Genomic DNA, 11,173 nt, shown 5'->3' on the forward strand with positions numbered 1-11,173 from the left:
ACCTCACCAGCCCGGCTCCTCCAGCCCCGTCTCACCACGTCCCTCGCAGTACCCAGGGTGCTTATTAAGCATTTGCTGAATCCCTCACCACTCTGGTCTCAGAGGATGCCGGAGGGTCATTAATTCGGCTCCGCATGTATACCAGGCTCACATCCAGGGAAGCCAGATCCTACTGGTCAGAGGCGTGGGTGCTGGACCCAAGTCCTGGCTCTGCTGCCTGCTGTGTGGCCTTGGGTGGGTGGGGGGGGGTTCCTCTCACTGCCCCATGCCTCAGTTTCCCTCTGACACACAGGGATAACGATAGGACCAGGCTCCCGGGCAGTAGGAGTTAATTTACGTAAAGCACATGGGGACCATTGACGTTGGATTCAGTGCCTGATGGCAGGGGCGTGTCCTCAGACACCCCCCCAAAGCAGGCCTCGGCCCCCAGGCTCCCCCAACCCTGCTGGGAGCAGCGGGTGTTAATTACACCCAGGCCAGTGTCTCCTCCTTGGCTGCTCAGTGTCCGCTGCGCTGCCTCAGGGAAAACCGCGCAGCCACGCCGGGCCCAGGCAGGCAGATGTGGAACCGAAATAGCTGGGCAGTGGGGGCTGTGGGGACCCTGGGGAGGCAGGGGAAGGGGGCTGAGGGGCTACGTCTGGGCAGAGCAGGGACTGAAGGAGGAGGGAGAGCCCCTGTCTTCAGGGAGACCCCAGTCTGATGGAGGAGGCATCTGCCTTCACAGAGATCCCAGGCTGATGGAGGAGGCCCCTGCCCCCAGGGAGACCCCAGTCTGACGGAGGAGGCATCTACCCCCAGGGAGACTCCAGTCTGATGGAGGAGGCATCTACCCACAGAGGGGCCACAGTCTGACGGAGGAGGCATCTGCCCTCAGGGAGACCCCAGTCTGACGGAGGAGGCATCTACCCTCAGGGAGACCCCATTTGACAGAGGAGGCATCTGCCCTCAGGGAGACCCTATCTGATGGAGGAGGCATCTGCCCTCGGGGGACCCCAGTCTGATGGAGGAGGCAGGTTATGTGCCCATAGAGGGAGCCTCAGTGGCCATAGTTGGTGACTTCTTTCATGTCAGGGCAATTCTATTCCAACCCCAAGAACCAAACGTGGGGCCTGCAGGAAGGGAGGGCCTCACGCACAATCCTGGGTGAGTCCCATCAGTTTCTCCACTGTCTGCCACCCCATCTTCCCCCGATGCCCCGTGTTCTGTCCCTCTGTCCCTGTGCTCTGAGGATGTGTGAGCCTCCACTGGCTACTATAACAAATCACCACCCACTTAATGACTTAAAACAGCAGACATGGTTGGGCGCAGTGGCTCACGCCTGTAATCCCAACACTTTGGGAGGCCGAGGCAGGCAGATCACCTGAGGTCAGGAGTTCGAGACCAGCTTGACCAACATGGTGAAAGTCCGTCTCTACTAAAAATACAAAAAATTAGCTGGGCGTGGTGGCAAATGCCAGTAATCCCAGCTACTTGGGAGGCTGAGGCAGGAGAATCACTTGAACTGGGGAGGTGGAGATTGCAGTGAGCCAAGATCGTGCTATTGCACTCCAGCCTGGGCAACAAGAGCGAAACTCCGTCTCAAAAACAAAACAAAACAAAAGGCCAGGCACTGTGGCTCAGGCTTGTAATCCCAGCATTCTGGGAGGCCGAGGTGAGTGGATCCCCTGAGGTCAGGAGTTCAAGACCAGCCTGGCCAATGTGGCCAAACCCCATCTCTACTAAAAATACAAAAATTAGCCAGGCACGGTGGTGCACACCTGTAATCCCAGCTACTCCAAAGGCTGAGGGAGGAGAATTGCTCCAACCCAGGAGGCAGAGGTTGCACTGAGCCGAGATGGTGCCACTGGACTCCAGCCTGGGCGACAGAGTGAGACTCTGTCTCAAAAAAAAAAGCAATCTCTCCCCGTCTCTTTCAGGCTCACCTTCCTGCCTCCTCTCATGAGGGCCCTGTGAGGACACTGGGCCTCCATGTCACCCAGGATGTTCTCCTGTCTCACGGTCCATCACTCAGTCCCATCTGCAGGTGCTTCTGCCACGAGAGGCGACACGGCCACAGGTCCCGGGGATTAGGACAGGGATGTCTTTGGGGCCATTGTTCTGCCCACGACAAAGGATCTCGACATCCCCCTTCTCCGTGACCCTTCAGTCACCTCTAATCAGGGCCGCCCAGGACTGTTGCACAGGTTGTGCCCTGCACAAGCCCCCTGCCAAGACCAAAGGGCAAGGCTCTGTGCACGGCCGGGGTCCCCGTCTTCAGTGTCCCTGGCCCTGGCTGTGGCCTGTTGCCAGACACCACGTCACCAAGGGGTGCATTATTCCCACATCATCCCAGTTGGACGGTCACCTCACCCTGCCCATCGTCCTGCCAGCAAGATGGTCCCACAGCAGCCCCAGTTCTCAGAGGCTCGGCAGGGTCTCCCCTGACCCCGTAATGCCCCTCACTGCCCCTGGGCGCTGGGTTCAAGAAGAACCGCCTGCTTCGTTGCAGGAAGTGATGTCCACCCCCAACTCTGGATCAGAGGCCACGATCTATCCTCCAGACTCAACACCAGGTCCCCAGCCCTTTATCTCTCCTGTCTGTCTGTCCATTTCTGGTGTTCAGGCCTCTCTCTCCACATCTATCTCCCTGTTTCTGTCCCTCCTGACCTCTCTCTTTTTCCATGATTTTTGCTTTCCTCCCTGCCCGTCTCATCCTAAATTTGTTTTTTTGTATTTTGTTTTTTTTTGAGACGAAGTCTCGCTCTGTCGCCCAGGCTGGAGTGCAGTGACGCCATCTCGGCTCACTGCAAGCTCCGCCTCCCGGGTTCAAGGGATTCTCCCACCTCAGCCTCCCGAGTAGCTGGGATTACAGGTGCCCGCCACCACGCCCGGCTAATTTTTGTATTTTTAGTAGAGACGGGGTTTCTCCATGTTGGGCAGGCTGGTCTCAAACCCCTGACCTCAGGTGATCCGCCCGCCTCGGCCTCCCAAATTACTGGGATTATGGGCATGAGCCACCACGCCCGGCCCTCATCCTAAATTCTTAAAACCTGCTCTCCTCCCAGCCATGATTTTCTTTGTCCTGTGCCATAAAGAATTCTCAGAAGCAGGATGTAGCTTCTGCTGCTCAAGGCTGAGTCCAGCCAGTGGGATCTGGTGTCACTGCCTGCAGACCCCTCAGTCAAGAGCGGGGTGGGGGGGCAGCAGGGGCTACAGTAACAGCCCGGATGGTCCTACTCCTGAAGGCACCCCACCCTGCTGTCCAGAGGAGAGACCGAGGCTCAGACATTTGAGCCCCACATAACCCAGCCTGCCACACACTGCAGACTCCAACAGTGTAGCCCCTGTACCCCAGAAGTCACTTCAGCAAATCACTCAGGGCTCCACCTCACATCTGTCCCCAAGGACCTGGGGACTTGCTCACTCAGCAGAAGACCAAGAGGAGGCAGATGTGGTGGCTCACGCCTGTCATCCCAACACTTTGGGAGGCTGAAGCGGGCGGATCACCTGAGGTCAGGAGTTCGAGACCAGCCTGGCCAACATGGTGAAACCCCGTCTCTACTAAAAATACAAAAAATAGGTGTGGTGGTGGGCGCCTGTAATCCCAGCTACCCGGGAGGCCGAGGCAGGAGAATCCTTTGAACCCAGAAGGTGGAGGTTGCACTGAGCCAAGATTGTGCCACCGCACTCCGGCCTGGGCGACAGAACAAGGCTCTGTCCTAAAGAATTAATTAATTAATCTAAAAATAAAAAGAAAATGTGCACTTTCATCTTGTATTATTCTGTCCTTTTGTTTGTTTGAGATAAAGTTTCGCTCCGTTTGCCCAGGCTGGAGTGCCGTGGCATGATCTCTGCTCACCGCAACCTCTGCCTCCTGAATTCCAGCGATTCTCCTGCCTCAGCCTCTCAAGTAGCTGGGATTACAGATTACAGGCCCACGCCCCCACCACGCCCAGCTAATTTTGTATTTTTAGTAGAGACAGGGTTATCTCCATATTGGCCAGGCTGGTCTCGAACTCCTGACTCCAGGTGATCCACCTGCCTCAGCCTCCCAAAGTGCTGGGATTACAGGCGTGAGCCACCTCGCCCGGCCTATTCTGTCCTGTTTTTTTAAGATTTAGTTTGCCGGGTGCAGACGCTCACACCTGTAATCCCACCATTTTGGGAGGCCGAGGCGGGCGGATCACAAGGTCAGGAGATCGAGACCAGCCTGGCCAATGTGGTGAAACCCTGTCTCTACTAAAAATACAAAAATTAGCCGGGCGCAGTGGTGCGCACCTGTAATCCCAATTACTCGGGAGGCTGAGGCAGGAGAATCGCTTGAACCCGAGAGGTGGAGGTTGCAGTGAGCCAAGATCGCGCCACGGCACTCCAGCCTGGGCGACAGAGCAAGACTGTGTCTCAAAAAAAAAAGATTTAGTTTAATTCCTGTAATGAGTCAGCCCCTTGGAAAATCAGACAGAATTCTGCCTGCTGAGCAGACACATTCCAGAAGTTACTCTGTGAGAGGTTTAGACGAATTCCTAGTGAAATTTCCAGGGGCGGGAGAGCGTGTCTGGAAGGTCTGCGGACATCACAGCAATCACAGAGGCCTTTGGGGCGGGCAAAACTGTCCGCTGGCGCTTGCTGCTAGCAGGAGGGAGTTCATATTCTTTCCTGGTTTCCTCCTGGCTCAGTGTATCATGATATGCCAGGGAAAGGAGGAGAATTCTCTTTTTTGTTTGTTTGGTTTTTTGAGACAGAGTCTCACGCTGTTGCCCAGGCTGGAGTGCAGCGGCGCAATCTCAGCTCACCACAACGTCTGCCTCCTGGGTTCAAGCGATTCCCCTGCCTCAACCCCCAGAGTAACTGGGATTACAGGCACCCCCCACCACACCTGGCTAATTTTTGTATTTTTAGTAGAGACGGGGTTTCTCCATGTTGGGCAGGATGGTCTGGAACTCTAGACCTCAGATGATCCACCCGCCTCAGCCTCCCAAAGTGCTGGGGTTACAGGCATGAGCCACGGCACCTGGCCTCAACTCCATTTTAATTAACCCTGCAGGGGCCAGGCATGGTAGCTCATGCCTGTAATCCTGGCATTTTGGGAAGCTGAGGCAGGAGGTGGATCACCTGAGGTCAGGAGTTTGAGACCAGCGTGACCAACATGCTGAAACCCTGTCTCTAGTAAATACAAAAAATTAGCTGGGCATGGTGGCAGGCGTCTGTAATCCCAGCTACTCGGGAGGCTGAGGCAGGAGAATCGCTTGAACCCAGGAGGCAAAGATTGTGGTGAGCCGAGATCGCACCATTGCACTCCAGGCTGGGCAACAAGAGCGAGACTCCAACTCAAAAAATAAAAATAAATAAATAAATAAATAATAAAAATTAAAAAAATTAGGCAGGCGTGGTAGCGCGTGCCTAGTCCCAGCTACTCAGGAGGCTGAGACACGAGAATCACTTAAACCTGGGAGATGGAGGTTGCAGTGAGCTGAGATCGCGCCACTACACTCCGGCCTGGGCAACAGAGCAAGACTTCGTCTCAAAAATAAATAAATAAAATAAAGAGATTTAGGAGAGGACACAAGCAAACACAACTCAGACTGACTTTGGCAAAACCAGGCTTTATGGGTTCCCGTAACTGAAACATCAATGTAGGGCCAGCTTCAGGCTCAGCTGGTTCCAGGTGCCACACAGCATCCTCAGGTTCCTTCGGTGTTGGGAGCTCAGGCTCCAAGCCCAGGACAGAGTCCCAGCTCTGCCACATGCCCCTGAGGGACCCTGGGCAAGGCCTACCCCTCTCCCAGCCTCAGTGTCCTTATCTGTAAGTGAAGTCGCCACATTGACATCCCTGCCCTGGGGGACGTCATGAGGGTCACCGGGCACCTGGTGAAAATCAGTGAGGAATAAGAATGAATGTTGAGGCCGGGCGCGGTGGCTCATGCCTGTAATCCGAGCACTTTGGGAGGCCGAGGCGGGCGGATCACGAGGTCAGGAGATCGAGACCATCCTGGCTAACATGGTGAAACCCCGTCTCTACTAAAAATACAAACAATTAGCCGGGCGTGGTGGCGGGCGCCTGTAGTCCCAGCTACTCCGGAGGCTGAGGCAGGAGAGTGGCGTGAACCCGGGAGGTGGAGCTTGCAGTGAGCCGAGATCGCGCCACTGCACTCCAGCCTGGGCGACAGAGCGAGACTCCGTCTCAAAAAAAAAAAAAAAAAAAGAATGAATGTTGGTTCTGACCAAGGAAATTAACGAAGACTTCCATGTGACTTTCTGGTGTGAGCCGAGAGGAGCCGACGCACGCTGCCACCAGAGGGCGGCAAACACCAAGGATGCAGCCGCGGCCCTCGCCCCGCCAGGGAGAAAACGCACCTGCCGCCACTTTCACGTTCTCATTCCCGTAACCGGATGGTGTTTGCTTAGTGCTCCTTGAAAGCCTGGACAGGGCCGGGCGCGGTGGCTCATGCCTGTAATCCCAGCACTTCGGGAGGCCAAGGCGAGCGGATCACTTGAGGTCAGGAGTTCAAGACCAGCCTGGCCAACGTGGCAAAACCCCGTCTCTACTTAAAAAAAAAAAAAAAAAATTAGCCGGGTGTGATGGCGTTCACCTGTAATCCCAGCTACTCAGGAAGCTGAGGCAGGAGAATTGCTTGAACCTGGGAGGTGGAGGTTGCAGTGAGCTGAGATTGAGCCATTGCACTCCAGCCTAGGTGACAGAGGGAGACGCCATCTAAAAAAAAAATTATTTGTAGAGATGACAGAGTGAGACTCCATCTAAACAAAAAAATTATTTGTAGAGATGGAGTTCTCACCATGTTTCCCAGGCTGGTCTTGAACTCCTCAAGTGATCCTCCTGCCTCATCCCCACAAAGTGCTGGGATTACAGGTGTGAGCCATCGAGCCCGGCCCTGACCAACTATTTAGAGGTTGAAAACAGAGCCCGCAGGGCCGGGCGCGGTGGCTCACACCTGTAATCCCAGCACTTTGGGAGGCCGAGGCCCTCGGATCACGAGGGCAGGAGATTGAGACCATCCTGGCTAACAAGGTGAAACCCTGTCTCTACTAAAAATACAAAAAAATTAGCCGGGTGTGGTGGGGGGCACCTGTAGTCCCAGCTACTCAGGAGGCTGAGGCAGGAGAATCACTTGAACCTGGGAGGAGGCGGAGCTTGCAGTGAGCTGAGATCGCGCCACTGCACTCCAGCCTGGGCGACAGAGCGAGACTCCATCTCAAAAATAAAAATAAAAATAAATAAAATTAGCCGGAAGTGGCCGAGTGTGGTGGCTCTTCCACAGCAGCCAGAGGGCGCCTGTGAGGCTGACTGGAGGTGTCCCTGCTCTGCCCACAGCCCTCCATGGCTCCCATTTCCCTCTGGGTAGCAGCCCGAGTCCTCCGTGCAGCCCACAAGGCTCTGCCCAGTCCCCTCTCTCCTCTCCCTCCTCCCTGTCTCCCCCTCCTCCTCTGCCCAGTCCCCTCTCTCCTCTCCCTCCTCCCTGTCTCCCCCTCCTCCTCTGCCCAGTCCCCTCTCTCCTCTCGTCCTCCCTGTCTCCTCCTCCTCCTCTGCCCAGTCCCCTCTCTCCTCTCCCTCCTCCCTCTCTCCTCTCCCTCCTCCCTCTCTCCTCTCCCTCCTCCCTCTCTCCTTTCCCTCCTCCCCCTCCTCCCTCTCTCCTCTCCCTCCTCCCTATCTCCTCTCCCTCCTCCCTATCTCCCCCTCCTCCTCTACCCAGTCCCCTCTCTCCTCTCCCTCCTCCCTGTCTCCCCATCCTCCTCTGCCCAGTCCCCTCTCTACTCTCCCTCCTCCCTGTCTCCCCCTCCTCCTCTGCCCAGTCCCCTCTCTCCTCTCCCTCCTCCCTGTCTCCCCCTCCTCTGCCCAGTCCCCTCTCTACTCTCACTCCTCCCTGTGTCCCCCCTTCCTCTGCTCCAGCCACACGGGCGTCCTCCCTGTTCCTCCAACTTGCCAGGCGGGGTCCTGCCCCAGGGCCTTTGCCTCCCCAGGCAAGGTCCGGCCCCAGGGCCTTTGCACGGCCATGTCCTCTGCCTGGTTTCCCTTCCCCAGGTACCCACTGGGTTCATTTCTTCAATTCTTTCAAGGCTTTGGTGAACACTCCCCTCATCACACAGCTGTTGCTCAGTAAATATGGCAGAATAAATAGCTGGGCAGGGCTCGGTGGCTCATGCCTATGATCCTAGCACTTCTGGAGGCTGAGGCAGGAGGCTCACTTGAGCTCAGGAGTTGGAGACTAGCCTGGCCAACGTAGAGAGACTCCATCTCTACTTAGGGTGACCAGGGGAGAGAACAAAATCATGGGCTCATTTTTTTTTTTTTTGAAATGGAGTCTTGCTCTGTTGCACGGGCTAGAGTGCAGTGGTGAGATCTCGGCTCACTGCAACCTCCACCTCCTGGGTTCAAGCGATTCTCCTGCTTCAGCCTCCTGAGTAGCTGGGATTACAGGCACACACCACCACACCCGGCTAATTTTGTATTTTTAGTAGAGACAGAGTTTCGCCATGTTGGCCAGGGTGGTCTCGAACTCCTGACTGCAGGTGATCTGCCCGCCTCACCCTCCCAAAGTGCTGGGATTACAGGTGTGAGTCACTGCACCCAGCAAAAAATGTTTATTATTCCCATTTCACAGACCAGCAAACTGAGGCCCAGAGGGAGCCGCCTGAGGAAACTGGATTGCGCAGCTGATGGAGTCTCAACCAGAGAAGGGGCCCGTGGGGCCTAGATTCAGACTTCAGGCTGTGCAGGCAAGCAGGAGGGCCCCCCAGTCAGGGTCCCCAGGACACCAACCCCAAGCCAAATGAGGCCACCAGCGGCTGTGCCCAGCCCCAGTCCCGCACGGGGCAGGTGTGGAGCAAATGCTGGCGGGATAGAGGGATGGAGAAGGGGGCTGCCTGGGAGTGAGGGGCTGGGTGCCCCACCCACCTGGCCTCAGCCTCCTGCCCCATCCGAGAACAGAGCTCTGGTTTCCTGCCCGGCAGCCCGTGAGGAGCAGCGAGGCATGGCCAGCTGGGGGCCGGACAGTCCTGAAGAGCTTGAGGACTGGCTCCTGGCTCCTGGCTCCTAAAGCATAGCGCCGGCTCTGGGGATCTGCCAGGGAGAGACCAGCTCCGGGGCCCCTGGATGCAGGTTAGAGCTCAGGCTGTCCCCTGATGGCCTCGGTGCTATGGGTGAGTTTCTCCACCTCTCTGTGCTCAGCCTCTCACCAGAGAGGGGGCGGGTGATCCTGGCCTGAGTAGGTGACCAAGGCATCCTCCTCTGTGGCTGGTATTTCCCAACACCCTCAATAAATTCACAGGTGGCTCAGGCCTGTAATCCCAGCACTTTGGGAGGCCAAGGCAGGCAGATCACCTGAGGTGAGCAGTTTGAGACCAGCCTGGCCAACATGGTGAAACCTCGTCTCTACTAAAAATACAAAAATTAGGGCCGGGTGCCGTGGCACATGCCTGTAGTCCCAGCTACTCGGGCGGCTGAGGCAGGAGAATCGCTTGAACCCGGGAGGCGGAGGTTGCAGTGAGCCAAGATTGTACCACTTCACTCCAGCCTCAGCAATAAGAGCAAAACTCCATCTCAAAACAAAATAAAAAATAAGGGCGCAGTGGCTCATGCCTGTAATCCCAACACTTTGGGGAGGCCAAGGCAGGCGGATCACAAGGTCAGGAGATTGAGACCATCCTGACCAACATGGTGAAACCTCGTCTCTACTAAAATACAAAAAATTAGCTGGGCATGATGATGGGCGCCTGTAATCCTAGCTACTCAGGAGGCTGAGGCAGGGGAATCGCTTGAACCTGGGAGGCGGAGCTTGCAGTGAGCCGAGATCCTGCCACTGCACTCCAGCCTGGGTGACAGAGCGAGACTCCATCTCAAAACAAAAACAAAAACAAAAACAAATTGGTTTGTTTATTTTCCTGTTGATTTGTGGGAGTTCTTTATATATTCTGGACCTGAGTCCTTGATTACAGTATGCACTGCTAGCTAGTACCTTCTCCCAGTCTGGCACTTACCTTTTGAGTCTTCTTTTTTTTTTTTTTTTTTTTTTTCTGAGGCGCCTGCCACCACACCTGGCTAATTTTTGTATTTTTAGTAGATACGGGGTTTCACCATGTTGGCCAGGCTGGTCTTGAACTCCTGACCTCATGATCCACCCGCCTCGGTCTCCCAAAGTGCTGGGATTATAGGCATGAGCCACAGTGCCTGGCCCCTTTTGAGTCTCTTAATGGTGTCTTTGGACAAACTCATTTGTTTAAAATAAAATGCAATTTTTTTTTTTTTAGATGGAGTCTCACTCTGTCACCCAGGTTACAATGCAGTGGGACAATCTCTCCCAGGTTCAAGCATCTCTCCTGCCTCAGCCTCCCGAGTAGCTGGGAGTACAGGTGGATGCCACCATGCCCAGCTAATTTTGTGTATGTTTAGTAGAGACCAGGTTTCACCGTGGTGGCCCAGGCTGGTCTTGAACTCCTAACTTTGAGATCTGCCTGCCTTGGCCTCCCAAAGTTCTGGGATTACAGGCATGAGCCACTGTGCCTGGCCATGTTAGGATATTTCTTTTTTTCTTTTCTTCTTTTTTTTTTTGAGAGTCTCGCTCTGTCACCCAGGCTGGAGTGCAGTGGAGCCATCTCGGCTCACTACAAGCTCTGCCTCCCAGGTTCATGCCATCTCCTGCCTCAGCCTCCCAAATAGCTGGGATTACAGGTGCCCACCACCATGCCCAGCTAATTTTTTGTATTTTTAGTAGAGACGGGGTTTCACCGTGTTACCCAGGATGGTCTCGATCTCCTGACCTCATGATCCGCCCGCCTTGGCCCCCCAAAGTGCTGGGATTACAGGCGTGAGCCACCGCGCCCGGCCCATGTTAGGATATTTCTGAGCAAATCTGAGGGTTTGGCCTAGAACCCTCAATTTGAGATTGCAAACCCTGTTTCCTGCTAAGCCAGACAGATGGTGCCGGAGATGGGGAGGCCATGGTTTATGTTTTGTCCACTCTGGGTGCTGCCTGGACAGGTGACTCATGCATGTGGCAGAGCGGTCCAGAGTGAGGACTGTACCCCTACAGACGCTCCCCCAGACCATGCTGGTGGCCTGAGCTGGGGGCTGCCCAAGTCCCCTCCCCGGGATCCACTTCTGGGGCCTCCCAAGCCTTCCCTGGGGTCAGTGAGTGCCGGAAGGGCAGCCAGCAGTGTGTGTCCACGGGGGGGCGGGTCA

This window comes from Pan paniscus, chromosome 20 (assembly GCF_029289425.2).
Source record: "Pan paniscus chromosome 20, NHGRI_mPanPan1-v2.0_pri, whole genome shotgun sequence".
Lineage (NCBI taxonomy): Eukaryota > Metazoa > Chordata > Mammalia > Primates > Hominidae > Pan > Pan paniscus.